The following is a 14,749-nucleotide window of genomic DNA, read 5'->3' as shown; positions in this document are numbered from 1 at the left end:
CATTACTAACTTTGACCAAGTCATACACATAGTAATGGCGCACTTTATGAAGGTGCGCCATTACTAACTTTCTTTGCACCCCCTGGATCGCCTTTTCAGTTTTAAAATAACTAAAAGAAAATGATGGAAATGTCAAAAAAATAAAATGTGTGTGTGGACATGGCGGCCGGGGCAGGAGCTCACCGGCGAGGCGCGGCAACGGGGGGCAGCGACGGGGACGGAGACGGGCGGTGACGACGGGGATGGGGACGGGGCGGCGACGACGGGGACGGGGACGGGCCGGGCGGGGACGACGGGACGACGGGGCGGGGCGCGGCGACGAGGACGGGGACGGCCGGGCCGGCGACGGACAGCGACACGGACAGCGACGGGGCAGAGGAGAAAGAAGCAGAGGGAGAGATGAGAAACTGAAAAAAAAATTTGAAGTGTTTTCTTATATAGAACACACCTTTTAGTACCGGTTGAAGCCACCAACCGATACTAAAGGTCTGTTTTGGCCAGGCCAAGCGGCGGGAAGTGCCCCCCTTTAGTACCGGGTGGTGGCACCAACCGGTACTAAAGACCCCCTTTTAGTACCGGTTGGAGCCACGACCCGGTACTAAAGGGTGTGCGCTGCCAGGCGAGGGGCGCAGAAGTTTAGTCCCATCTCGCTAGTTGAGGAGCGCCCAGACCAGTTTATAAGCCCCGGCGCGGGCACTGCTTTGAGCTCCTCTCAAAAGTAGGCCTTCTGGGCCTACCTCTCCTACTCTGCATGTGGGCCTACTGGGCTTGCGGGCCTGCATCCTGGCCCAACTATAGGTTGGGTTTCTAGTCGTATGCAGGCCGCTCTGGCCCAGTAGGTGGGCTTTTTAATTTTCTTTTTTTTTGCTTTATTTTTTTTGCTTTATTTATTTTTGATTTGTTTTTTTGCTGTATTTAGAGTTTTTTTGTGAATATTTTTGCTTTAGGTACAAAAAATTACAAACTTTCTGTTAGTGCCGGTAGTTTACAAATTTGAATAGTTTAAATTTTGAAATATTTGAAATTTGTGTGAATCACTAGTTTGTGAATAACTTAACTTTGAAAATAGATTTTTCAGTGATTCTTTTTTCTTATGTTTAATATTAGTGTGTTTTATCATTATATTCAATTTGTTAATGCTTAGGTTATTTAAAAAATGAAATGCCTTTGTAACAGATGAGTTTTCGTCCGAAACCCTGATACTTCGAAAGAGATTGTCCATTTTGTACACGAAGTGCATCCAGTTTTTGCGGTAACCCTCTGTACTTTTTTGCACATGCTATGTGGGTGAAATTATGATACCATGCCAACTTTCAACCTTTTCTGAGTTCAACTTATCTTGCCAAGAAAGATTGGGATCGAAACAAAAAATGAGCGACCAGTCGACGTCGAAAACGCACAACTTGATTAAGGGAAACGATGTCGCAGACACCACAAAAAAAAAGAATAAGGGAAACGATTCGGTCCGGTCGACCGGCCGAACCCTCCGCAGGTCGCTCGCGCGCTGTTAGATTGAGGCAAAGATCTAAGGAAAAAAAAATCAGAAACAAACCTTAAACTTGTAAACGATTGCTAAATTGAACCCCAAACTTTTAATCCCTGAAATCAGCACACTGAACTCTTATTCCGGCCTAGTTTAAACCCTGAGTGGGTTTTCGAAGGGATTGTCGAGGTGGCAGCAGAGATCATTGGGTGCGGCAGGAGGCAACTTGGCCGCCCCACCAGGGCGAATTGAGTTTTTCTTTTATGTAGTGCGCGGCTTGAAAATACCGAAAAATGTAAGACTCACAGGGAATCACACTTGTGATCTAACGCTGCTGAACAACTCCGGCTAACCACTCTAACTGATGACTGTTGGTGATAAATGAGAAGCGCGAAAATATTTAAGCACACAACATGGTGTCGAAATTCAAAAACATTTTCTTGAAAATTATCAACAATACTGAATCCAAATATTCTTGAAACAAAAAAACAATATTTCAATTTAGAAACATTTTTGCAAAGTTGTGGACAACTTTTGGAATTATGAACATTTTTTGAAAAGCAACAACAAATTTGGAAAACATGAAGCATTTTTGAAATCCCCGCACATTTTACAAACATGAACCATTGTTTAAACGCTAACAAATTTTTAAACATGAACAAAAAATTTAACTGAGAACAATTTTTTAAAACATGAACATTTTTAAACATAAATTTTTTTAAAAAATGTGAATAAATTTTGAAACCTGAGCAAAATTTTAAAATGCGAACACTTTCTAATTTTTTAAAAACTTGGAACAAATTTTGAAAGTTTTTTTGCACTTTAAATTTTATTCAGGTTTCAAAAACTGTTCATAATTCCAAAAAGTTGTTCACATTTTTGCAAAAAAAATTGGAATTCTTATGCTTTTAGGAATATTCTGATTTCAAAATGATTGAAAATTTCAAGAAAATGTGGAACATGTTTTGAAATCTGATGCCACGTTGACAATCCCTGTAAACACGCTCTAGGTTTAAAATAGACGGGGATCAGATTGTTTGGTGTGCTGATTTCGAGGATTAGAAGTTCAGGCTCGATTTAGCTTTCGCCTACAAATTAAGGTTTATTTTGGACTTTTCCAACAAACAACGGTTTTGACACTCCCTGGTGACACGTTTCGTGTGATGTCCATGCGCCGCCCAAGGTCCCTCTTCATCCTTATCTAGATTCTATACCATACCATAAATAAAAAATCGTATTAACCAAAGAAAAATAGGCTCGATTTGGTTTCTATCAGCTTGGTTTTAAAATGTACAGAGTCAGTGGCCCTATTCACTGCTCTTCGCGAGGAGAGCTCCTATAAGACACTCTGTGCGTCAAAATGACGGAATGAATCATAGAACGTCCGCTATGGGTCGGACCATTCCGTCCGCTAGCAGTGACATTGTCGTCCGCTGGTATTTAGTGATTTAACTAGATCTTTTTAATTTTACTTGTTTTAAGGATGTTTTTTTACTTTCTTTTCTATAAAAACGGGAAAATTATTATGGTTTCAAAAACAAACACGAAAACTATTTAATTTTAAGAAAAATAAACATTTTTTGCCACTTTTACAACATTTTTATGAAAAACATGCGCATTTTCTAGAAAATGTTTTGTGAACAAATTTTTTTAAGTTTTTTGAACAATTTTAAAAATTCTGATTTTTTGAGATCTTGATTTTTCCCCTAAAAGGAAGATTTTTTCTTTTAAGCACGACCACTTCTGAAATTTTCTAAACTTTTTTTAAAAGAAAAAATCCTCAAAAAATCAAGGAAAATAAACAGATAAATGAAAAAAAAGAAAACTAAAAACCAAGAATTAGAAGCTTCCAAAATCTGGAACGTGTAGACGCACTACCTAGCTAAAATAGGATGGACGACTCATGTCCACATTGCTACTCGTACACAGACAAAAGGAGGCGACCACGTTCGAGTGCCGTCGGCGCTGCCACTGGTTCCCTCTCCCTTCGCCGGCCACTCCGATAGCGGGAGGGAGGGGGAACCTCGGAGCTGTGCATCGGATGGGTTCTCAATAGGGTTAGTGTTGAAGGAGATGATGTCGAGGCTGTTGCGGCGGCATCGCGTCTGAATAAGTTTCCTCGGGCTCCGTTCGCGATTAGGTGGGGCTCTTGCATTCGTCTAGGAGCCAGCGGGGTCGAAGATCCCCGGGTTTCGTTGAGGTCGCGGGCTATGGTGTCTGGAGGTCTACTGACCGGTTTAGGCCTTGGATGGGTGGTGGTTGTGTGAAGACAAAGATTTTTCCTTTTTCGTCGGTATGATTTTCGGTTGCCGTTCTTCCTCTTTCTTTGTGCTGCTACTAGAGGGATATCCCGAGGACCAAGCAATCAGACAAGCACGTCACCAAGATTTGTTAACGATGTTCACCATCATGGCTACATCCCGGGGCCCGACTACGGGCGCTCCTCCCCGTGACACCGCTACAATACCGCACACCAGCCATCCGGGCGCCGGCAGACGCCGCCGGCTCCCCCTGTGTGCCTGTGTTATTATGTTGGCATAGGTTACATCGTGTGTCTACTCTCGATATATATGAGAGGCCTAGGATACAAGTGTCCTATTAGGACACAACTCCTACCATGTCTACACACAGTTTAAAAAACCAAGTCCAACTGTAACCTATCTTTTACAATAATATTCGACACAACTCTAACAACTCTACCTTGGCGAATATTCTCCAGCACCTTGAATTCATCCATGCATCGAACTTCCATGTACATTGCACTTGAGATACACCATGAGCACTGCTGCTACTCCTAGACTCCATGTGACTCCACCTGCAACTGTAGTCCCTTCTCGTCCTCTTCACAGTCAGCACTCGAGCAAAAATTAAGTTCTTCATTACTCTACTTTGGGCTCCCAATTTCTGGAGTATCCACTCAACGCCATCACACACCGACCACTGTCTGCATGAAAGTGAACAACTTACATATTGGATGCTACATATAGGAGTTACCTAAACTCAACGTCACTGCTCTTTCTTGATTCCTTGTCTAAAACTTGAAGAAATTTCACCGTCGCCCTTTGTCATCATGAGTCAAATTCACAGTTGTCTCGTCCTTATTCCGGATAGTCTCTGGCATGTCCCACAACTATAGCACTCCGCCTCCTTCTGTATTTGTCATCCGCACTTTGCCATGTGCACTGAAAACCACAGAATATACGGCCATGTACTCTCTCAGCTTTTGACAATTTCAGACTTTCCGCGACTTTCTCAGATTCTCCATGGTCAACTCCTGTCCATCAACCGGCACCGATAGACCCAGTCACCAACTAGAATCCGGTACTCTCCAACACTGCTTCAGCACCCCTGCACACTTTGTCTGACCACATGTCTGACCACTAGTGCCTTGGCCTGTCGTTGTGTCCCGTGCTTACCGCATACCTCGCCGCTATCACCGCGTCGAGCCTCTGCTGTCCCGATCGAGTCTCAAGGGTCGCGAACCCACACCACTTAACCCCCACTGCAGAGAACCATCGATCATCACTAACCGATGTCGAGTATCACGTCTCCATCAGACCACTGGTAACTAGTCTGAACCATGTGTCTCTCGCTATCCCGCTGAAATAGGCTTCGACTGTCCGAATTCTTACGTCATAGCCCCTCCATCAGCACAGAGTGTAGTCATCCATCAGACTCCAGCTTCACCTTCAACATGACTCCATGTAGCTGGCCATGCTACCCCGCGCCCCGTCGACTTCAAGCTCTCTCATGTGTGCACCATCTTGAATCAACCCCGCGACATAGTCTGTCGAAGCCGCACAAGCCCTCAGGTATGCACCACGTGTTTCCACGCCCCAGAATTCGACCACCATCAGCATCACGCGCTTATGCCGTCATCACTGAAATCACCGCCGTCTTCTGCTTTGACCAACATCCCTGCCGATCCGTCAGACTGTCACTGTCCAGTCCAACCCAGCCGAAATTATCCGACTACAACCATGCTCCACCCTGCGTCGTGTCGCCCGCACTTCTCCATGCATTGCTTGACGCCCTGTGTATGCATGATCCACATGACACGCTTGTCCACGTCCTCTGTTGCCTCTCCACACGCTCCAAGCCATCTGATCAAACCAACCTAGCAAAACTTTCATGCAAACTTGAATCTGACAAGTCCCTCGTCTGCAAATTATTATGCTCGTGTTTGATTTATTAGCTTCTCCGCGCACCTAGCAGAAAAGAATCAAATCCTTTCGATCCATGCCAAACCACTCTTGTGCACACGTGTTGGACCTAGCAACACTTTGTTTTCTCAAAACAAACCACGTGTCTGCACAACACCAAGCAAGGCACACGTATACATGACGTACACGTCCAGGATCAGCAGCACCGCTACCTTCTCGGCCACCCAGCACCTGGGCCTGCAGCCGTCCCGCAGAAAACCAAAATACAGCCGTCCCGCAGAAAATTCCACGCCTTGGCCCGCCCTGGTGACTGCCTCCTGCGACGCTCGCTGCGCTCCGTGCCCTAGCCGCCGCTGCTTCAGATCCGACCTGCCGCTGCCTTGGTTGCTTCCGATTGCTTCCAAACCTGCTGCTTTGGCCTCCGTGTCACGACCATCTGACCTTCACATCAGACCTTATCTGCTGCGTACCGTCAGTAGATCGGAATAGAACACGACGCCTCTCTTCAAGACCGACCATCGGAGCTTTTCCTCTTGATCAACAACGATCCAAAACCTCTTCAAAACCTTGCTCATGATACTACTGGTTAGAATGAATCCGAAGCGCACCATCGATCTACCGAGGATCAAGCAATCACACAAGCACATCACCAAGACTTGTTAACGAGGTTCACCATCATGACTACATCCCCGGGGCCTGACTACGGGCGCTACTCCCCGTGACACCGCTACAATACCGCACACCGGCCACCCGGGCGTCAACACGCGCCACCGCCTCCCCTGCGTGCATGTGCTATTATGTTGGCATAGGTTACATCGTGTGTCAACCCTCGATATATATGAAAGGCCTAGGATAGAAGTGTCCTATTAGGACACAACTACTACCTTGTCTACACATAGTTCAAAAACCAAGTGCAACTATAACCTACTTTGTACAATAATATTCGACACAACTCTAACACTTTGTATTTTACTACTTGTTAGAGTGCTCTTTGTTTTTCTAGTTTTTTGTGTGTGCGTTAGGGTGTGCTTACTTGTACGTGTCAAGGACTATGTATTACTAGTAGACTGGCCGTGCGTTGCCACGGGCTTTTGAAATAGTTTGCAAGAGTTACATGTTAACATTCTAAGGTCTCGCCCCGTCGTAGATCCAGATCCCCACCACTGATTCCACCCCGCCTAGGCCGCCGCCTACCGCTGCGCTGCCCCATCACGTTCGCCTCCGCTCCGGCCGCCCCGACCCCGCCCGCCTCCTCTCCGGCCGCCTCCGCCTCCGGTCCATCCTCCGCCCGGCCCCGCTCCGTCCGCCTCCTCTCCGGCCCTGCTCCGTTCGCCTCCTCTCCGGTCCGTCCACCGCCCCGCTCCGTCCGCTTCTGCTCCGCGCCGCACGCCGCCGCCCCGCTCCGTCCGCGTCCGCCCCGCGCCGCACGTCGCCGCCCCGCTCCCCGCTTGGCCGCCGCCCGCTCCCCGATGGCGCCGAAGAAGACGCCGAAGGGAAAGTCCGGTTTCTTCGGCATGAGGGCGAAGCCCTCCGGGACCTTCGGACTGGAGTTCTCCGATGCCGGGCAGCGTTGGTGGCTCGGCACGTATCCCACCGCCGATGAGGCTGCTTGTGCCTACGACGTGGCGGTGTGGCGTGCCGGACGGCCGAAGACGGATCTAAACTTCCTGGAGGTCGAGTCCCATTCGGTGGCGGAGTGGCTCGTGCCGCAGGGCATCCGGATGGAGGAGATGCCGGCTAAGAAGGCGAAGAAGAGACCGGCGGTTGTTGTCGCTCCCGGCGAGAGCAACGAGGCGACGATGGCTTGGTTTGCGTGATTTGCAATTTGCTGCAAAGCCATCTCTAATGAAATGCTATTTGCTACATTTTTAAATAGGAAAATTATTATGATCAGCCAGCCATAACTCAACAGACCAATCTCTAATGAAATGCTATTTGCTACATTTTTTAAATAGAAAAATTATTCCGATCAGCCAGCCATAACTCAACAGACCAATCCGAACCCACATTTTCTAAAGTAAAAAAAAATCCCTTGATAGATCAAGATGCCAAAGTGTCGTTTGCCCGACTGCTATGTTCCTATACATGCAGAGCAAATTAATTTTCAAATCAAGGAATTAAGAAAAGGAAGAATATCATGATGTTCGTGGCACTTGCCAGGTCTGCCATGCTACCATGGCATCGTCTTTTTAGTCTCTACCCACATGCCGAGTTGAGAAATAATCTTCAGATATACCCACTGTTAACACACTCACGTACATAATGGCCCTTGGCTGATTGATTTGGCTGGCTGTTAACACAAGCACACAACACACAAAATCAGTCAATAGCCACACGTATGCATTGTTTACTTTATTCCAATTGTGATGCAATCGTGACACCTACACGCCTCGTCCGCTCGCCCGTCACGGTAATTGCCTACTCGCCGCTGGTGCCAATTGCTCGACCTCGCCACCGCCGCTCACCACTCAGTCTCCACCGGCTGCCCATTGCCTCTTGCGCCACCCGCGCGCTCGCTCGGCCCAATGCTGTTGATTGGAATGCGGGACCGAAGGTAATCCATGGACAGGTTTTAGTTCTGCTTGGCATCAATCTTTGGTACTTGTCAATCCATCTAACACAAAAAAATCGACTCTCAGACAGAAAAGTGATCTAACTCTATTGATGAGCACAACAGTACATACCATCCCATCATGATGTTGCCATCTCTCACACTTGATGATTACATCTTGTTATTTACAACATGTACACCATCGGGCGATTGCTTTATTAGAAATATATTTACACAATATGATCAGAGCAACATCAAGGAGTCGGATGCTGGTGCACAGATTCTCCTCAAATTCCACATGCAACCCTTGTAGAGAAGAACGACAGATTTTCCTTAGGTGATTTTTGACCGAGCTCCTACAGAAAAATTCAAAGAAATCATGAGGAGCATGGAGCCAGGCAAACTAATCAGAGTAAATCATGAGAGGAGAAGCCTCTCAACCTACTACAGAGAATCGAGTCAACATTAATTCGTGTAAGAATTAAACCGTAATGTAGATCAACAACCCAACAGTTGATAAAATAACCCTGACACAACCCATTAATACAATATATGGTCACAGGAGTAGATTGAGATTGTGCAGATATCATGATCTACGAACCGTATCTACGAATATTGATTGCAAAGTCACAAACAGAACCTCCTCACATCACAAAACAAATGTTTCATCAACAGAAACTCTAGAGAATGCCAATTGGATTATAGAAGTAAGATAGAGACATCGAAAAAAAGAAAAGATAATTCAAAGAGTATATATTCTATTTTCTTACTTGACATCACAGAGAATGCAAGTCAAAGATATTGCGATACATCTTACCCTTCTATAAATTGACTGCAAGGCACAATCCCCAGCAAAATATACAGAATGAATTGCTCCTATGGTCCAAGTATTGCATAAATAGTTATATACAGACTATTCAACAGTGAGCATAAACATGGCATGTACTACCAAAATCCCTTGGATATGGAGCTTAGTCTGCATGTCTATTCGTCTTATTTCCCTAGTACAATGCCCATGCGTTGCCACGGGCCTTTTAATTATTATTTTTGATTGCATACATAAGCATAATGCACTTCCATTTTCACATGTATAGAAAAAAATTACAGTAACAATCGGAAAATGTACTTGATGCAATGTATTTTCATTATTCCACTTCACTTGCATCTCCTAGTAGAACGCCCGTGCGTTGCAACGGGCTATATTGACGACTTCTTTTTTTTTTACGTCAAAGCACTCTTCTTTTCTTCCATTCTTCCTTCCCCCAATTAAAAATGTTTCTCAGAGTGATATGTGAATGGATAAATTTACAACGATACTAAAATATGAAGGACTAAAACCATATTTATGGAAGAACATATTTCTAAAACACATTCGACATGAAACTTATGGTGTTTGATAGATTGGATAAAACACGATGCTAACTTAGCACCAAATCTCATTGATATTTCAAAACATGGTTGTCGTACCATTGTACCTGAAAGATCTGTCTCCCCCTTCCTCGCTCCCTCTCTAGTAGCCGTCCCATGAGCCGGTCGTCATTGTTGCTGTTGATGGAGATGACAACAATGAGGAGGAACACCACAAGAGCTAGATGTTCTTGACCTCTTCCCTATGGTAACTGCCGCCTCTGCATTGGGTGTCGTTCATCAACACCACCGCTGCGCAAGCTACTACTTGTATAGAAAATAAGAAGATAGAAACTTTGTGTGTTGGGTGGGCTTGAATTTGAAATTATAGCCTTATAGGAGGAAAACTTATATGAAATATGCTACAAAAATATCATCTTGTGTTTAAAGCCATGGAAACAAGATCTTTAATAAGGCCAAGAGAAGACATGTGCAAAGCAACATAGTACTAAGGTGACTATGCTTTGCCATGGATTCAAGAAAGACATGAAAGTCCAGCTATAGTAATTTTCTCCTACACATTATGTGTAATTTAGACATAGATCTATTCAAGTCCAAAAAGAATAGTGATGAACACTGATTTATCACAATTTTAATCACAACACCTGTTTAAAAGATCCAGGGAGAGAAAGAGATCCATCCGGGGAGCAAGCCTGTGTCGTTTATGATGGCCAAAGTGCAAAAGTAAAAAGGAAAACGACCAGCAACACCACCACAACCCAGTTCTCCTTCTAGCACCGCGTGCAATGAAGAGGGTCTGAGCTTGAAACAACAGCCTCGTTGGGTCTTTTTTGTTGCAGCCGAGATGTAGGGGATTGCAAGCACCCTGCCTAGAGGATTCCAGAATGAAACCTGCAATATATAAAGGCAAACAGAAAATCATTAAAGGCAATCTTAGAGGTGCAAAATCATCAAGCTATGGATGCCCTCATAGAGAGACTTCTTGTCATCAAAACCGACAAGGTACAACTTGCGTACTCACACAGCTCCCACCGTCTAATTTTACTTTTTACCAATCCAAGTTATTTTTAAGGCTTCATTGGTATGCTGCAAAATCACACACATGTATAGAAATTACCTTTACAATTTGTGTGGCATTCATAGAAGTTACTCCCTCCGTCCCATAATATAAGAGTGTTTTTGACTCTAGTATAGTGTCAAAAACGCTCTTATATTTTACGACGGAGGGAGTAGAAAAAAAATGCTAATCCAGTTTAGCTTGATTGGTTACCTTGGTAAACCCACATGTCATTGAACTTAATTATACCTTTTCTAATTTGGGAAGGAATGGGGAAAACATTTGTAGTCTGCACAGTTGTTATATGTAGATGTATTGTCTACCCAACAAAGGCCTTTTTTAGGAGAAAGGCAGGAGCTTTGCCCAATTCATTAAGAGAGGAAAATAAAATTACAGAATGGCCCTGTTTATGAGGAAAACAAGGCCGAAAACCACGCGATTTAAAAGGGAAAATTGTGCAAAGCCCCGAAAAAAGAAGAGAAACAAAAAAGAAACAACAATTCCGACATCAGCCAACTCGAAACTATACCACCAACTTGCCCACACCCCAGAGATGAGTGGATGAACTCTTCCGAGATGCCTTCAAGAAGGATAACGACGCCCAAGGGCGCCGCCGTTTCCCTCCTTTTCCCGCTAGGATCGGAAATCCTGTATTTTCCATATCCATACAATCGAGTCATTAGGTTTCTGAAATAGTGTAATGGAAAAAGAAGTGCTTCGAATCATTGCTATTTGACTCGGACCTGTTCTGAAAAAGTCGAGGTATTTCGAATTGTTTGTTGACACGGACAAAGTAAGTCGCGGTCATCGACCCCCTTCGAAGACTTAAGATTTCGCCCAGAGTGACCCACAACAGCTGGCAGACCTCAGGAGATGGCCGCCCACACCAACAACCCCCACGGCAACCCTTAAAACCAGCAAGCCATGGTCTAGTGAAGAGGAGGAACTCATCGATGACAACTCCAAAGAGGAGGGAGCTACAACGCCATGGTCGCTGGTATCCTTCAACGCCCATCAAACCAAGACTTTCGTCCTAAGCCCCTCGACCTAACCCAGCCCCGAGGAAGGAACTCAGCCACCGCGGATCGAGAGCAAGCCAAGACCACGCTATACGGGCAGCAGCAAACCATGACCACCAGTTCCGAGAGCCCTTCGATCGATCCGCACGACCAACATGGAGGCGAGTCAACACCAACGCACAACACAACACAACCGAGCCTCAGATACACCACGAAAGCCAAAGCTCACGCAGTAAGCACGGCCTGGACGCAGCCCAACCATGCCCATGTCACAGTATCCAACGGCCAGCCCCATGGCCGGAGCGGACAGATCGGGACCGCCATGATCTGAGCCTTCGAGCCCGCTCCCGGGCAGCTGCCCCAGCAACCGAGTCGCCCACGCCTCCTAGGCCACCCACCTCACCACATCCGCCGACGCAAGAGGCACGACACCGCGCTGGCCGTCGCCCTCCGCTTGCCGCCCGCCCCATGAGCTCCCCAACTCATGGAGGACACAACCGCGGAGAAAAGGAACCGTCCCCGCCGCCGCCCGCTCGGCGACGGTGAGGGGAGGAGGGTGGGGGTCGCCGGGCTTAGGGTCGCCCATGGGGATGGAGTGACATGGGGCTGGTCGGCATTTCACTGTCTAGCTGTTTTATCATTTCCAACAAAGGCCTTTCATGCAATATAATTGGGCTATTAAGTTCTAGTATCGATCATACTGTGAGAACAACAAAAAAGAGCATATTGTATACAACGCCACAATAATGATATCATAGACATACATAAAAGTACATGTTAGTACCTTGAGCATTTTAATCCCTTCCTCGTACGTTAGCTTCAACGTTTTCTCTAGGTACTGTATATAAATTAGAAGAAGTTGAGACAGTAAATTAAGCAAAAGCACACATATAACAACACAAAACAGTAAGGAGTAATGTCTTACCTTCAGAGGTTCAAATGGATACTGCCTATTTATTGTCTCGAGTTCCTTCTGACAATTTTCATTTGGGTGTTTGAATATTGCTACAATTAGCAATCTATGATATCACAAACCTGAAAACAAAAATCAGTACTTGGTCAGCATCGCTTCAATAGACAAACTAAAGAATTATTTCCTCCAAATCTTCCTTGCCTCAAAGTAGTGCTTCTTAATCTCCATTTCTGCATCCAACCCAATAAACTCACACAGATGCCTGTGAGTGTTTGATTTTTCTGATCTAAATACCGGACCAGCCTCAAACACGCGCCCAAAGCCACCACAGATGCTCATTTGCTTGTATGATTGTGGAGACTGCGCTAAACAAGCAGGCTGGTAATTGTACACCAGCTTGAATGGAGATGCACCAAGTTCACTTGATCCACCAATCAACTTTGGACTGTGGATCCCAAGTCCGAGAACAAAAACTCGCTGAAAGTCTGCATGTGTATCCAACAATCATGACATGTACTCCCTATGTAAAGAAATATAAGAGCGTTTAGATCACTTCTTTAGTGATCTAAACACTCTTATATTTCTTTGAGGAGGGATTATGGACCAAAAGAAGAAAATAAACATTGCATGCTACAGAAATGGATAATAAAATCTATCTGCATGAGATGCCACATGAATGTCACAAACATAAGCATAGTTTCGATGCACACTATCTCATGTTGCATGTTAAATACAGGTTTGTGCACGTTGCCTTTTGCTGGTAGATGGAGATACTAAGATGAAAAAATGGTCACACAAAAATTGCTTTTCAAATGTTAATATTACCAAGACTAATCCATGAATAAAATGTATGCAACTATGCACAGTAAAGATACTTAAAATAGTTACTGTACTAAACTCACTGATATAGAGCTATCAAAACCGGAGCCAAAGCTCAAATCTTGAACAACGATCAAAGCAGACTTCAGCCTTGTGGTTGCCGCATAGGCTCACCACACTGACAACACCAACTCTCTTCCGTCTTCTCAGTTTCTTGACAAAAAATGATACTGCTATTTGCACATTAGGGAGTAAATTATGCTTCAAGCATTCCTCAAACCAAATCGGCAATATGTAGGCTTAAAATATCAGCAGGCATCCACACAGATTTCTACAGCTGAAATATAGTGTTGTGATTTGTGTACCCATAATGCAGAATAACCTATTGTTCTATTTGGTGGTTAAATAAATAAATATTATTGTTTTTGGCTAGTGCCGGTAGAGCTACTAAATGATAGTCAGTGTCACTGTATATTTCTAAGAAAGAAAATTATAAGACTTCATTGGTTGTAAATAACGCTAATTGTATTGGTTGCCACCAATGTCGACTTGAAAAGAAAATTATGGAGCTTCAGTTCATATGCATCTAGTCATATAAAAAAATAAGAACACATGCTTCAGCTCCTGTTAGTTCAGTCACAAAAAAAATCACCACCAAAAATCAGAAGACAAAGTATCATTGTTATATTTGTTGACTTGATTGATTACTGTAGGTTAACACAGCCAACTGGAATTAACCTGCAATAGGATAAAAGAAATTAAGATTTGAGACGTGTGTTATAGGGTTCATAGAAGAGAGAAGAGGGAGGTACCATAGCAAATCATTGGTCGCACAGTTTGACATTCAACTTTCCATTTGCCAATGAGACCTCAGGGATTCATATACATAAACGTTGATTGATATATCAGGTCCAACTCCCTGTAACTCATAAAAGTTACTGGGAAGTCAACTAAAAAACAATTCTCAGTAGAAGCAGACGGCTTACCAATAAGGTGGACCAAAGGCCTTTATACAATCCTCTACCACTCTCTTCTCTACAAATTGTAGACAACGTGTGAAAGATGCCCTTGTAATACCTAGTGGTTTTCTGCAGAATTTTATAGACATGAAAGTTTAGCTTACTAAAACCTGTTCCTTTGGTCTGTAAAGCTGCATTGCATGAAAGCGTTAGGTAAAGATGCTCTAAGTTCTAACTGGAAGTTATATTGATTGATTGATTGGCTTAGTGTTATTCACAAATCACAAAAGGAAGAAAAGCATCACCTGTGTTGTCAGGTGATTTCGAACAACATCCAATGGGTAAGTTACAGATGCAGGTGTCACTCACGCTAGACCACCACCAAGTAAACATATAGACACTAACATAATTTGGGCC

General features: G+C 44.5%; 2 long non-coding RNA genes across 2 annotated transcripts; both read right to left on the bottom strand.

Moving 5' to 3' along the window:
- Nucleotides 1-10,087: 10,087 nt before the first annotated feature.
- Nucleotides 10,088-12,797, bottom strand: LOC141025496 (uncharacterized). Its single transcript, XR_012186990.1, has 4 exons — nt 12,756-12,797; nt 12,567-12,676; nt 12,426-12,479; nt 10,088-10,456 (listed from the first exon to the last, which is right to left on the bottom strand). It is a non-coding gene; the product is annotated as an uncharacterized lncRNA (long non-coding RNA).
- Nucleotides 12,798-13,948: 1,151 nt separating this feature from the next.
- Nucleotides 13,949-14,298, bottom strand: LOC141025497 (uncharacterized). The gene is made up of 2 exons (XR_012186991.1): nt 14,186-14,298; nt 13,949-14,111 (listed from the first exon to the last, which is right to left on the bottom strand). It is a non-coding gene; the product is annotated as an uncharacterized lncRNA (long non-coding RNA).
- Nucleotides 14,299-14,749: the final 451 nt, after the last annotated feature.

The sequence above is a fragment of the Aegilops tauschii genome, chromosome 6 (genome assembly GCF_002575655.3).
Source record: "Aegilops tauschii subsp. strangulata cultivar AL8/78 chromosome 6, Aet v6.0, whole genome shotgun sequence".
Taxonomy (NCBI): domain Eukaryota; kingdom Viridiplantae; phylum Streptophyta; class Magnoliopsida; order Poales; family Poaceae; genus Aegilops; species Aegilops tauschii.
The sequence above is the reverse complement of the archived record's forward strand: the minus strand, read 5'-3'. Positions and strand labels throughout refer to the sequence as shown.